This window comes from Schistocerca nitens, chromosome 5 (genome assembly GCF_023898315.1).
Source record: "Schistocerca nitens isolate TAMUIC-IGC-003100 chromosome 5, iqSchNite1.1, whole genome shotgun sequence".
Lineage (NCBI taxonomy): Eukaryota > Metazoa > Arthropoda > Insecta > Orthoptera > Acrididae > Schistocerca > Schistocerca nitens.
This window is the reverse complement of record NC_064618.1, coordinates 82,621,672-82,636,188: the sequence shown is the minus strand read 5'-3', so window position 1 is coordinate 82,636,188 and position 14,517 is coordinate 82,621,672.

Below are 14,517 nucleotides of genomic sequence, written 5' to 3'. Positions count from 1 at the left end.
CATCAAGGATATAAGTTAACAAGATGCAACGCATCATTCCCCTAGAATTGTATTTTTTCTCACAATGACTTACCTCATTTTCTTTTCGCTTCCTGCCCATGGTGTGTGTAATAAATTTTGTTGTGAAGCGGTGCATATTTCTTTCAGAAAACCATTAGTTTGTGCCAGTTGTTTAGATTTCTAAAGGGTGAAGCGAATAGTGATGTGATGTGGGAGATGACTTTCATGTGTAGCATGAGGAGGGTTTAGGTATTTTGTGTTCTGCTTAGTCACTGAAATCACTGCAGATGTTATTATGATTTTTTTGGCTTACCACTTGTTGTGAATTATGCATTCCAGTATTCGCTGAGTACTTTTGACGATTTTTCCTTAGCTAGCGTTTGCAAGTAGTGTGCTCGTCGATCCTCAGTGTCCGTAGACAACAACGAGTTTGACATTTTTGTCTTTTCTCCGCTGACATAAAAGGTGGGGATGCCGCAACACAGTTCGGTCACTGTGAGAACGATAGCTGTTTTCGCTCCAAAATCTTGGTTGTACAGTCAAACTGAGTCACCCGGCCACTGCACTTGGCGCGAAGGGCCAACCAATTGAGAAAACAGCTGCAGTCTTGTACCAACCTCATGTTGGTTAATGTGGATTTTGTGTGCCAAGAATGGGAAGTTCGTGCCGTGTTCTCCTGTCTTTTCGTCCATCGTATTGGTAACTGCACTGAGTCGTCCCCTCCATGAAGAGTTTCTTTTTCTTTTCTTTTTTTTTTTTTTTTAATAGAGAATGGTGGGCTGTGAACTTAGATTCGTCTCTAGCTTGTCGTTGAGAGGGGGCCATCTCCGGAGGCTGCAATGTCGCGGTTTATATCTGCTCATCCTACAGAAAACAGTTTCACTCACTCTGTTGTGATTTTTTCTCCTTTTTTCTCCTGACGTCCGGTCAACACGTCTTCCCTGTCAAAAACGAATGTTGTTCCTCTGCTGGCAATGCTGTAATAGAACCAATAGCATTATACGAATAATGCGGGTGCGACAAATGTTTTTCAGTATCTGGTTAACTGAGTGATTAATTGAAAGGTAGTTTGTGAGAGAAAACTTCAGTATATTTCCACCTGTTTGCTATAAAAACACTGCCACGCCCGTGCTAACCTTAATTCTCGTATCAGCACTCACAAGCAATCATAAAACTAAATAGATGTCGTGTGACTAGGGGTAGACCGTTCGTCGGGTGCAAGTCTTTCGATTTCACGCCACTTCAGCGACTTGCGCGTCGATGGGGATGAAATGATGAGGATTAGGACAACATAACACCCAGTCCCTGAGCGGAGAAAATCTCCGACCCAGCCGGGAATCGAACCCGGGCCCATAGGATTAACATTCTGTCGCTCTGACCACTTTTTTTTATTATTATTTGTTGATCTCATTTTGTTCTATTCTGTTCGTTGTGTATGTTCGGGGCGGACGTCTCATGACACCCGTTCAAGTTGTTCGTTGATCCGTTCACTCTGTTTTTTTTTTTTTTTTTTTTTTTTAATTACAGAGGGTAGCTAACCCTCTGACCGAACACGCTGGGCTACCGTACCGGCAAGCTCTGAGCTCCCGGGGGGCGGACACAAGCATAGTCTCTCGTACAGCCAGCTAACTGTAATGAACCGAACCCGCTATCAAACGGATTACCGAACGCATTATCTGTGACAGAAATGCTCGCTCTAATGTCACACAATTTGACCACTACGAATCTTCAGCTTGCTCTCACGATATGTATAACATGCCACGCGGAGTTTGGTTATTCAAATGTCACAGTTTACATATAAATTCTGAAATTCACGTGTTAGTTTTTCTCACACGTTCGCATCCAATCGGTGACACTCCACGACCAAGTTTTAATCATTATTCTGCAAAATTATCACGTCTACTTAGAGCTCGTTATATCCGCATCCTAACATGGTAATGGCCCAGCTTCATAAACTCACAAACCAGTTCTTTAGTCCGCAAAATACGTGAGAACGTATTATCCTTTGATTGTCTGATACACATCATAGCCAATCTGATATTAGCAATGAGCCGAACAATCCCGTCTCTTTTACATTTGACCAATCGCAACTAAATAGCTTTTATGAAGAATTTACTAAATGAGCAAATATATAAACTCCACAAATATCAAAATAATACCCTCTTTTGAAACTTTCTGGCAGATTAAAACTGTGTGCCTGACCGAGACTCGAACTCGGGACCTTTGCCTTTCGCGGGCAAGTGCTCTACCACTTTTTGTTCGTTATTGGTCGTTGTGTTTGGTCGTTGCGGACGTCGCAAGACATCCTGTTCTAGTTCGGTGGTTGATCCTTCCAATCAGTTTTTTTATTACAGAGGCCAACCGGCTCTCTGACCGAACACGCTGAACTACCGTGCCGGCACCACTGAGCTCCCGAAGCACGACTCACGCCCGCTCCTCACAGCTTTACTTCTGCCAGTATCTCGTCTCCTACCTCCCAAACTTTACAGAAGCTCTCCTGCGAACCTTGCAGAACTAGCACTCCTGAAAGAAGGGTAACTCCCTCTTTTAATAACAGAATTATTGTGAAATGTTTCATTGGTCCTGGCGGAGGTTCGAGTCCCCCCTCGGGCATGTGTGTGTGTGTGTTTGTCTTTAGGGTAATTTAGGTTAAATAGTGTGTAAGCTTAGGGACTGATGACATTAGCCGTTAAGTCCCATAAGATTTCACACCCATTTGAACATTTTTTGTGAAATGTTTCTTTTTTCCCTAGTCCTACAAACTGGCTAGTTGCACATTACAAAATTTCCCTGAGAGTATAATTCGCTTTCTGTCACCACGTTTATAGAGCTCCCAAATACGGATTTCGTAAATCGACTTCCCAATACCGCTTCAAAATCGGTTCTGGAAATCCGCTTCTGGTTGTCAGCTTTCCAATTTCACGATCGATTTTCGCTCTCATGTAAACGCAACCGGTTTTGAAACATGCTTGGACTGTCAGGTTTCGTCTTGTTTTTAAAATTTTTTTCGGCTAATATGGACGGAGTGGCTTTTTGTACAGCGAAGGATAAGTATAAATATTAGACTGAAGCTGTTTATACTTCGTCTGATTGAAGAGAAATAGCGATTGTGCTAACTTAATCATAAACTGTAACAGCTGCTTTGCCGAGCGGGTTAGCCGCGCGGTCTCAGGCGTCTTGCCACGGTTCGCGCGAACCCCCCCCCCCTTCCCCTCCCCCTCCACCCTCGTCGCGTTGGAGGTTCGAGTCCTTCCATGGGCATGGGTGTGTGTGTGTGTTGTCCTTAGAGTAAGGAGTGAGTAAGCCTAGGGACCAATGACTTCACCAGTTTGGTCCCATAGAACTTACCACAAATTTCCAGTTTACCAACAGCTGTTTTCCAGGTGCCATATTTAAGTGGACTAGCATAACAGCTTCAGACCTCAATATGTAAACACGATAGCGTAAAACGGCTTCCGAAATTCGGTTTTCGTCTTTCGGAAGATGTGTCATATGTAAACGTAGTGTGTGCAATCACAGTTCTCACGCTATTGTGTACTCAGTTAATAAACATAACAATATTCACTTAATGTCTTACTTCCCATTCACACCATTATTCACATTAATAAGCAAATTAGCAGTAATTAATTCCAGTAATAATAATCACATTTCTATTTCCAAAATATCCTCTAACTGCTTGATAATCTCATAGTCCGTAAGAAGCTGTCACCTTTCGGCCAGAGTCGTAACTACTTGCAGCTTGCTGCTGGATCAGAAAGCAGCCGACATGCGATAAGCGTGACTCATTGTCTGGAGCTGTCTGCGCGCTACCGTCTCTTACTCAACACCAGGCGCGATATGAAGCGGTGCGCCTCAAGGCCGTCTGGTGCTGATTAGCACACACTAGCCGATATGCAGCAATACAAGTATTATAAGCTGTGGTAGGGCGTTTAACATTCTCAGAAGCTCATTACTTGCCTACTTTGCCACGCAACTTTGCTCTCTGCTAATTTTACTGTGATTTATGTCAAACATGAGATCAAATAAATAATTATTAATCTCAGCACTGACTTAGATTTTGAGACTCCGCATTGACCTCCGACCTGTCCATGATCTGGCAACACACAAATAACAGACATAACCTGTTGTACACCCATTTTGTTGTTCTCACTGTGACGAGTTTTTCGTTGTGTACAGCGGCCAAATTCAACGATCAGTTATGTTAAGGAGGGACGACAGGGTGACGGCCGAAAAAACTGGATTCTGTTATTACGGAATTCGCATGTATATACATTGAAGAACTATTCCCCAAAATATTATCCGCGAATTCCAAGAAGTAACGATGTTTCAATAGTCTCATTTGGAGATACACTCCAAAAATAACATCCACCCGAAGCGTAATTGTCAACATTGTTTTAAATTTTGCCGTGTGTCTATTCAATGTTGGGCATACTCAGTGCTTTTTTTTCTAAAAAAAAGTTTGAGGGTACTCCGACATTGGATATAATGCAGCGAAAATTACTTATAACTGAAGCTTGGGATACCTCCCGTCTACTTTTAGCCATAACGTCATCAACATGTCGAACATAAAAAAAAAATATAAATGGTGTCGAACCCTTCAGTTGTAATGCTGCTCAAATGAAGCAGACGATACCGAGAAACGCCCAAACATACAAAAGAATGTGGTATCGAACACTTCAGTTTACATCACTTCAAATGATGCATGCGATTCCCATCAACCCCTAGTTTTCTGCTCATCTCTCAACTCCAACTTAACTTACAAATTGCAACGAAAGACAGGACACACTGTAAAACTTCGCACAACCGACAAGAACGGAACAGCAAACGCAAACGAATAAAGAATAACAAAACAAAGATGGCAATGAATCGCGAAGGATGATGGTAACGAGACCGTAGAGACATCTGTCGGTTGCTCGGCGTTTGAGCGTACGCATATCCGTTTAGCACTTCCATCGGCCACTATTAGCGGCGAGGGCACTACATGCTTGTCTAACTGGCTGCCAGCGATTCAGTTGTCGAGAACGGTTGCCGCAGCTTCGAAATACTTGAAAGTCAGTGACATCGTGTAACCTCCCCCTCACTTATCGACCTTAATGACAGTGAAAAATTAAACCGCGTGTACGTAATGGAAATTTGGGAAAAGCAATCTTCACCGAGGTTAATTTGTCGGTAAAGAGGGAGGGAAGGGTTACATCTAAATGAAAGGAAAAATGCTAATGAAACTGGTGGAAATTAATTTTGAAATAGGGGTAAAGTTAATAAAGAAAGTAAATGTGCGGCCGTTACGTTAACAATCAACTAGCGGTAATTAGATATTTGAGATTTGGGGGAAATTACGGTCGCCAGTCCTAAGGACAATTACTATAGTAACTGAAAAAGAAAGATTATTACACATATAATTAGCACTAGAAGCGTGGCAACTGAAGGTTGACAAGTGTAGTGTGAAAACTGAAAGTTTGTCAGAAGTAATAAATTTCGCTACACTTAATTTAGCAAAAGAATTAATAAAACCGGAAAATCGAAAGTTAATTTAGTGACTGAAGTTAATAGTGAGCTTTCTTTTTGAAGCACATCGAAATTCAGTAAAATACGGTTAGTCTTGGACTACCTCAACAATCATTTCAAAAGCTACTTGAATCTACGCAATTTAGAAACAAGAGATTTAACTTTGAACTTGAATTAAATGATTCTGAACAATTAACAATAGTAAAATTTAGTACATACCAAGCTGAGCTGCAGTCACAGGTAAGCTAAAATATGGTAACAAAACTAGCACTCTTAATTTGTGCTTGTGTAATCTAAGTATTGTAGCCAGCTATGAATACTTTAACTGAACTTTGAAATTAAAGCAGTGAAATGGAATTATGCTGGCGTTTGAATTTCAACGACACTCGGGTTCATTTCGGAAAAGGAAGGGATCCCTGCTTGGTAATGCAATTGGGACAATGAGCAACAAAGGTTCACGCTAAGTAGCTGTAATTTTGTGATGCAACAATTTTAAAAGTTTGAAAAGCTGAGGTCTGCCATACAGTTCTAAAACTTTACGTGCTTCCAGTCTTCCTTGTTGGTTGATTGAAGGTTTGAAGCCGTCGATCGAGGATGTGGCGACAGTCACTCATTGTCGGCCGTCGCTGTTGCAGAAGCTGGATGTTGGCGCGCCTTCTTCTCGACACGGTCACCAGACGAAACGGGCTCTTGATGTGCGCCAACTAATGCTTCCCGTCCGCGACACCATGTCAGAAACTATCATCGCAAGTCGAGCGCAATTACATGCTGCCAAACCCTGAAAGCGCGGCAACTCGCGGGAGCTTCACACCACACACCTGCTCCACTCGCTACTCCAGCCAGACTCTCTCATGCTCTGCCCGCGCTCCACGCGGCTGAGTTAACACTACCAAAGATCCTACACACTTTGATTCTTCACACGACCTATCGATGTAATCGTTCGATAGCAGTTTTCCCTAGGCAAGACCCAGCGTAAAAATACAAATAATATTTACGAAACAAACCAATTATACATCGACATAAATGCATAAATATGTATATACAAATAGTAAAACAATTACAATATGTAAAGACACAGAAATGTCATATATTCAGGTAACAAAAATAAGGAAAACAAATTATAGTACAATAGATGGAAATAGGAGGATATGCATTTCCGGCGTTACAATCGCTTTTCCCACCAAAAACTGCACTGGTACCGTTCGTATTTCAATTACCAATATGAAAAAATGAAATAAAAAATTTACGTCCGTGAAATAAATCTTTGACACTATTCCAAGTTCTCAACATCGTAAAAAAATTACATTGTCGACAAAAAAGTTTAGGGGTACGCATCCCCCAGCGTTCCCCCAGAAAAACAGCACTGAGGAGATACGCTCCAAAAATAACACCCCCCGAAGCGGAATTGTCAACACAGTTTCAAATTTGGTCGTATGTCTATTCAATGTTGCCCATACTGCATTAATGCACGTGGCAGATGCCCTTCAAATAAAAATCGGCGATGAAATGCGTCGATTCTGTGAAGGTAGATACGTCAGCGGCGATGAACTCACCGACCGAAAGGGCTTTGCGGACGAAAATGAGGACTTATGTCAAAGTAGAAGAAAGTGGCCATCCACTAGCCGGCGCGATAGTTAATATGGGCCAGACATCGATGATATCCCGTAAATTTCAAGCTTTATCCCTTTACTCTACAATTTCATACGATTTCAATGATGTTTGGTCTTCCTTGAAGCAAACTGAATTCCCTTCGGTTCATCGTAGCCGATTTTTTTTAGATTATGTGACAAAAGTATCCGGACACCTGGCTGAAAATGACCTACAGGTTCGTGGCGCCCTCCATCGGTAATGCTGGAATTCAGTATGGTGTTAGCCCACCCATTGCCTAGATGACAGCAAAAAAAAAAAAAAAAAAACCGCTCTGAGCACTATGGGACTTAACATCTGAGGTCATCAGTTCCCTAGAACTTAGAACTACTTAAACCTAAGGACATCACACACATCCATGCCCGAGGCAGGATTCGAACTTGCAACCGTAGCGGTGGCGCGGTTCCAGACTGAAGTGCCTAGAACCGCTCGGCCACAACGGCCGGCTTGACAGCTTCCATTCTCGTAGGATTCAGGTCAGGACTCTGTGCAGGCCAGTCCATTACGGGGATGTTGTTGTGTAACCACTCCGCCACAGGCCGTGCATTATGAACAGGTGCTCGATCGTGTTGAAAGATGCAATCGCCATCCCCGAATTGCTCTTGAACAGTGCGAAGCAAGAAGGTGCTTAAAACATCATTGTAGGCCTGTGCTGTGATAGAGCGACGCAGAACTACAAGGGGTGCAAGCCCCCTCCATGAAAAACACGACCACACCGAAACACCACCGCCTCCGCATTTTACTGTTGGCGCTACACACACTAGCAGATGACGTTCACCATACCCACACCCTGCCATCGGATCGCCACATTGTGTACCGTGATTCTTCAGTCCACACACAACGTTTTTCCACTGTTCAATCGTCCAGTGTTTACGCTCGTTACACCAAGTGAGACGTCGTTTGGCATTTACTGGCGTAATGTGTGGGCTACGAGCAGCCGCTCGACCATGAAATCCAAGTTTTCTCACCTCCCGCCTATTATAGTACTTGCAGTGGATCCTGATGCAGTTTGGAATTCCTGTGTGGTAGTCTGGATAGACGTCTGCCTATTACACGACACTCTTCAACTGTCGGCGGTCTCTGTCAGTCAACAGACAGCCTGTACGCTTTTGTGCTGTACGTGTCCCTTCACGTTTCCATTTCACTATCACATCAGAAACAATGGACCTAGGGATGTTTAGGAGTGCGGAAATCTCGCGTCCAAACGTATGACACAAGTGACACCCAGTCACCTAACCACGTTCGAAGTCCTTTAGTTCCGCGGAGCACCCAGTTTCGCTCCCTCACGATGTCTAATGACTACTGAGGTCGCTGATATGGAGTACCTGGCAGCAGATGGCAGCACAATACACCTAATATAAAAAACGTACGTTTTTGGGGAATCACGGAAAACCTAAATCAGGATGGCCGAGTGCGGGTTCGAACCGTCGTCCAGGGCCCGAGTCCAGCGTGCTATTATTGATACTACTGGATCTCGACGAAGTTGTGAGAGTGGATAGGAGGGAGAATTTCGTAACAGACAGACATGAATGGGTGCATGAGAGAGAATGTTGGAAGAAGTAGTGATAACAGGTCGCAGAACCAGAGAGGCCACGAAGCAATGGTGATGGTATCCGTAAACCAAATGCCGCACAAAGCCAGCGAAGGGAGCAGAATTTTGGAGGGGGCAGAGATCGTAGAAATATAAAATCCCACTCCCGCAGAAATCAGCTGGTTTGGTCGAAACGCGATCAGGAAACAGGTACAGACGAGGGCCAACTCTACATTCTGAACATGCTAAAGTATGACGAGAGCGGGGAGGACCTACTGACACATCTGGGCAACACGCAAATGAAAGTGCGTCCCCTAACAGGAATGAGGTCAGATACGAGAGATGCTACTGGTGCTTCGGATATGTGGCGTGAGTAGGTGGAACAGTGGACAGCTTCCCCACAGCAAGAAAACATGGCTCAAAGGAGCGATAAAAGGCAAAGCTGTTGAAGTAAAGAAACAAATAAGATTTTCCTTCAAGTGTCAAAGGATAATGTTCGTGGCGAATGCTATGTAAGTCCGCAGCTGATTACAGAAGTCATTTTGAGAACTGAATATGTGTAACATCAAGTTGAGGTAATAGATGTACGAAGAGGTGTGATTTTCCTCACTAAAGCAGAGGGAAAAACCGCGCTCTTTTTCAACAAGTTGGAGCCAAGTAGACACACTCTGTCCCATTGCCTAGCAATTTCGGTATTGTCACGAAGGATGGTTCGGCACTCCACATCTGCTCCCACCCATGAAAAAATGGAAAAGTTTTTCAGAGTATGAGCAAATTCTCCACAGTGTAGAAGAGAAAGTTTCGGAGACACAAGTCATTCCAGAATAGCACTGAGAAGAACATTCTAATCGAGCACACAGATTGTTTCTCGATAAAAACGGGTCCTTATAACAATTTTATGTATGAGTTTAGGGTTAAGGCGTACAAAAAGTTTTTCTTGCGTCCTTACAGTATTCCCATGATCTACAAGGAATTCTCATCAAATGAATACCATTATTTTGCCTGTAACAGTTCGACCTCAGACGCTTGAGTAATTACTTTAGAGATTCAACGGAAAAGGCTCGTTTTACGAGCGAGTTTTTGGCAGTACACTGATTTCTTATGCTATAGCATGTGCTACCAATTCAAAAGGCTACAATTCGGCTTATCCACATCGTCCAGTGCCTTTGAACGGCTGTCGACATGCCACTAAACAATGAGATCGAGAAATTTGTCACAAAATACACTGATGACAGAGCACCGATCGGCATAATTGTTACATATATAAGGTGCTACGAGCACTGTCGATTGCCAGACTAATGGTGAATCTAGAAAAATCAGCCTGGGGTAAAAGGAAGACTGCTTTTCTGGGACACTGGATTTTACAAAGGGGTATGTCCAAAATTATATTGGAATTCCCACTGTCGACCACCAAAAAGCGAGTGAGAGGCTTCCTTGGATTAATTTTTATAGGAGATTAATAGGCAATGAGGTTTTGGCATCGCCCACATTGTGTGCTCTCAGAGGAGAGAATATGTCCTGAAATTGTGATGGGGATGCAAATAAGGAATTCAATGAATTGAAACAAGCTTTACTGGCTGCGTCCATCCTAGCCCACCCTGGGACGCGACAAGTTAGTAGTACGCAAAACGCAACAGGGAATAACAATATTAATGTGGTAATAGTAAACTGCAGGAGCGTCTATAGAAAGGTCCCAGAACTGCTCTCATTAATAAACGGTCACAATGCCCACATAGTACTAGGGACAGAAAGTTGGCTGAAACCAGATGTAAACAGTAGTGAAATCCTAAACTCAGATTGGAATGTATACCGCAGAGACAGGCTGGACAGTGAAGGGGGGGGGGGGGGGGGGCGTGTTTATAGCGATAAAAGGTGCAATAGTATCGAAGGAAATTGACGGAGATCCGAAATGCGAAATAATTTGGGTGAAGGTCACGGTTAAAGCAGGCTCAGTCATGGTAACTGGATGTCTCTATAGGCCCCGTGGTTCAGCAGCTATTGTGGCTGAGCACCTGAAGGAAAATTTGGAAAATATTTCGAGTAGATTTCCCGACCCTGTTATAGTTCTGGGTAGAGATTTTAATGTGCCGTATAGACTGGGACACTCAAACGTTTATAGCGGGTGGCAGGGACAAAGAATCCAGTGAAATTTTTTTAAGTGCATTATCTGAAAACTACCTTGAGCAGTTAAACAGAGAACAGACTCGTGGCGATAACATATTAGACCTGGTGACAATTGGACCCGAACTATTTGAAACAGTTAACGCAGAACAGGGAATCGGCGATCATAAAGCGGTTATTGCATCGATGATTTCAGCCGTAAATAGAAATATTAAAAAAGGTAGGAAGATTTTTCTGTTTAGCAAAAGTGACAAAAAGTAGATTTCAGAGTACTTGACGGCTCAACGCAAAAGTTTTGTCTCAAGTACAGATAGTGTTGAGGATCAGTGGACAAAGTTCAGAGCCATCGTACAACATATATTAGATGAGTATGTGCCAAGCAAGATCGTAAGAGATGGAAGAGAGCCACCGTGGTACAACAACCGAGTTAGAAAACTGCTGCGGAAGCAAAGGGAATTTCACAGCAAACATAAACATAGCCAAAGCCTTGCAGACAAACAAATTTTACGCGAAGCGAAATGTAGTGTGAGGAGGTCTATGCGAGAGGCGTTCAATGAATTCGAAAGTAAAGTTCTATGCGCTGACTTGGCAGAAAACCTAAGAAATTTTAGTCTATGTCAAAGCGGTAGGTGGATCAAAACAAAATGCCCAGACACTCTGTGACCAAAATGGTACTGAAACAGAGGATGACAGACTAAAGGCCGAAACACTAAATGTCTTTTTCCAAAGCTGGTTCACAGAGGAAGACTGCACTGTACTTCCTTTTCTAGATTGTCGCACAGATGACGAAATGGTAGATATCGAAATAGATGACAGAGGGATAGAAAAAAAAATTAAAATCGCTCAAACGAGGAAAGGGCGCTGGACCTGATGGGATACCAGTTCGATTTTACACAGAGTGCGCGAAGGAACTTGCCCCCCTTCCTGCAGCGGTGTACCGTAGGTCTCTAGAAGAGCGTAGCGTTCCAAAGGATTGGAAAAGGGCACAGGTCATCCCCGTTTTCAAGAAGGGACGTCGAACAGATGTGCAGAACTGTAGACCTATATCTCTAACGTCGATCAGTTGTAGAATTTTGGAACACGTATTATGTTCGAGTATAATGACATTTCGGGAGACTAGAAATCTACTCTGTAGGAATCAGCATGGCTTTCGGAAACGACGATCGTGTGATACCCAGCTCGAGCTATTCGTCCACGAGACTCAGAGGGCCTCAGACACGGGTTCCCAGGTAGATGTCGTGTTTCTTGACTTTCGCAAGGCGTTCGATACAGTTCCCCACAGTCGTTTAATGAACAAAGTAAGAGCATTTGGACTATCAGACCAATTGTGTGATTGGATTGAAGAGTTCCTAGATAACAGAACGCAGCATGTCATTCTCAGTGGAGAGAAGCCTTCCGAAGTAATAGTGATTTCAGGTGTGCCCCAGGGGAGTGTCGTAGGACCGTTGCTATTCACAATATACGTAAATGACCTTGTGGATAACGTCGGAAGTTCACTGAGGCTTGTTGCGGATGATGCTGTAGTTTATCGAGAGGTTGTAGCAATGGAAAATTGTACTGAAATGCAGGAGGATCTGCAACGAATTGACACATGGAGCAGGGAATGGCAATTGAATCTCAATGTAGATAAGTGTAATGTGCTGCGAATACATAGAAAAAAAGATCCTTTATCATTTAGCTACAATATAGCAGGTCAGCAACTGGAAGCAGTTAATTCCATATATTATCTGGGAGTAGGCATTAGGAGTGATTTAAAATGGAATGATCTTATAAAGTTGATCTTCGGTAAAGCAGAAAAATGGTTCAAATGGCTCTGAGCACTATGGGACTCAACATCTTAGGTCATAAGTCCCCTAGAACTTAGAACTACTTAAACCTAACTAACCTAAGGACATCACACACACCCATGCCCGAGGCAGGATTCGAACCTGCGACCGCAGCAGTCCCGCGGTTCCGGACTGCAGCGCCAGAACCGCTAGACCACCGCGGCCGGCGGTAAAGCAGAAGTCAGACTGAGATTCATTGGAAAAATCCTAAGGAAATGCAATCCGAAAACAAAGGAAGTAGGTAACAGTACACTTGTTCGCCCACTGCTTGAATATTGCTCACCAGTGTGGGATCCGTACCAGATAGGGTTGATAGAAGAGATAGAGAAGATCCACCGAAAAGCAGCGCGCTTCGTTACTGGATCATTTAGTAATCGCGAAAGCGTTACTGAGATGATAGATAAACTCCAGTGGAAGACTCTGCAGGAGAGACGCTCAGTAGCTTGGTACGGGCTTCTGTTGAAGTTTCGAGAATATACTTTCACCGAGGAGTCAAGCAGTATATTGCTCCCTCCTACGTATATCTCGCGAAGAGAACATGAGGATAAAATCAGAGAGATTAGAGCCCACACAGAAGCATACCGACAATCCTTCTTTCCACGAACAATACAAGACTGGAATAGAAGGGAGAACCGATAGAGGTACTCAAAGTTGCGGAGTATGGATGTAGATGTAGACCCTAAACTGAGCATTCCTTTCTACATTGCATTTGATTCGCAACAGAATTGGAATTTGGATGGACGTGTTGCAAGAAATTGGTGTAAATTGTAAATAGAGTAAAACAACATAAGACGATCTCATTTGCCAGCAGTGTGCTGTGTAAGAGAGAGAGCAATTATTCCGTTTCAGAATTGGAGGCATTATAGCCATCGAATACACTTTCTGAAAGTTTCGATATTACACACAGCCCAAAAGAAGTTTTGCATCACCTCGATTCCGACAGTTCCGAAACCTGTACAGAAAACTGGAATAGAGATCAACATACACACCACTTCCACTCTTTTTATTGCTCACGAAAAGCATTATTCAATTTGGTGGCGTTGCTGTCAGGGTTCTTCCGAGCCATAATCCGTAGGTAGCGGTTATCTACTGCAATAGCAGCTCTTGGACGGCCTGAGCGAGGCATGTCATCGACAGTTCCTGTCTCTCTGTATCTCCGCCATGTCCGAACAACATCTCTTTGGTTCACTCCGAGACGCCTGGACACTTCCCTTGTTGAGAGCCCTTCCTGACACAAAGTAACAGTACAGACACGATCGAACCGCGGTATTGACCGTCTAGGCATGGTTGAACTACAGACAATACGAGCCGTGCACCTCCTTCCTGGTGGAATGACTGGAACTGATCGGCTGTCGGACCCCCTCCGTCTAATAGACGCTGCTAATGTATGCTTGTTTACATCTTTGGGCGGATTTAGTGACATCTCTGATCAGTGATAGGGACTGTGTCTGTGATACAATATCTACCGTCGACGTCTATCTTCAGTATTTCTGGGAACCTGGGCGATGCAAAACTTTTTTTGATGTGTCTATATTTATGGAAGAACAGTGGTCTTGCGGTGGCGTTCTCGCTTCCTGCGCACGGGGTCCCGGGTTCAATTCCCGGCGAGGCTAGGGACTTTCTCTGCATCGTGATGACTGGGTGTTGTGTGTCCTTCATCATCCTTTCATCATCATCGTTGACTCGCAAGTCGCCGAAGTGGTGTCAACTAAAAAGAACTTGCGATACGGCGTCCGGACTTCCCCGCATGGGACCTCCCGGCCAACTACGCCATCGGCTAATTATCATTATTATGGCAGGACAACCGTGGTATCCACGAACCACAAGGCCCTGGAGTTCCAAAGGCTGGCGAAATTTATCCACAGATGGATCACGCATAGCTGATTG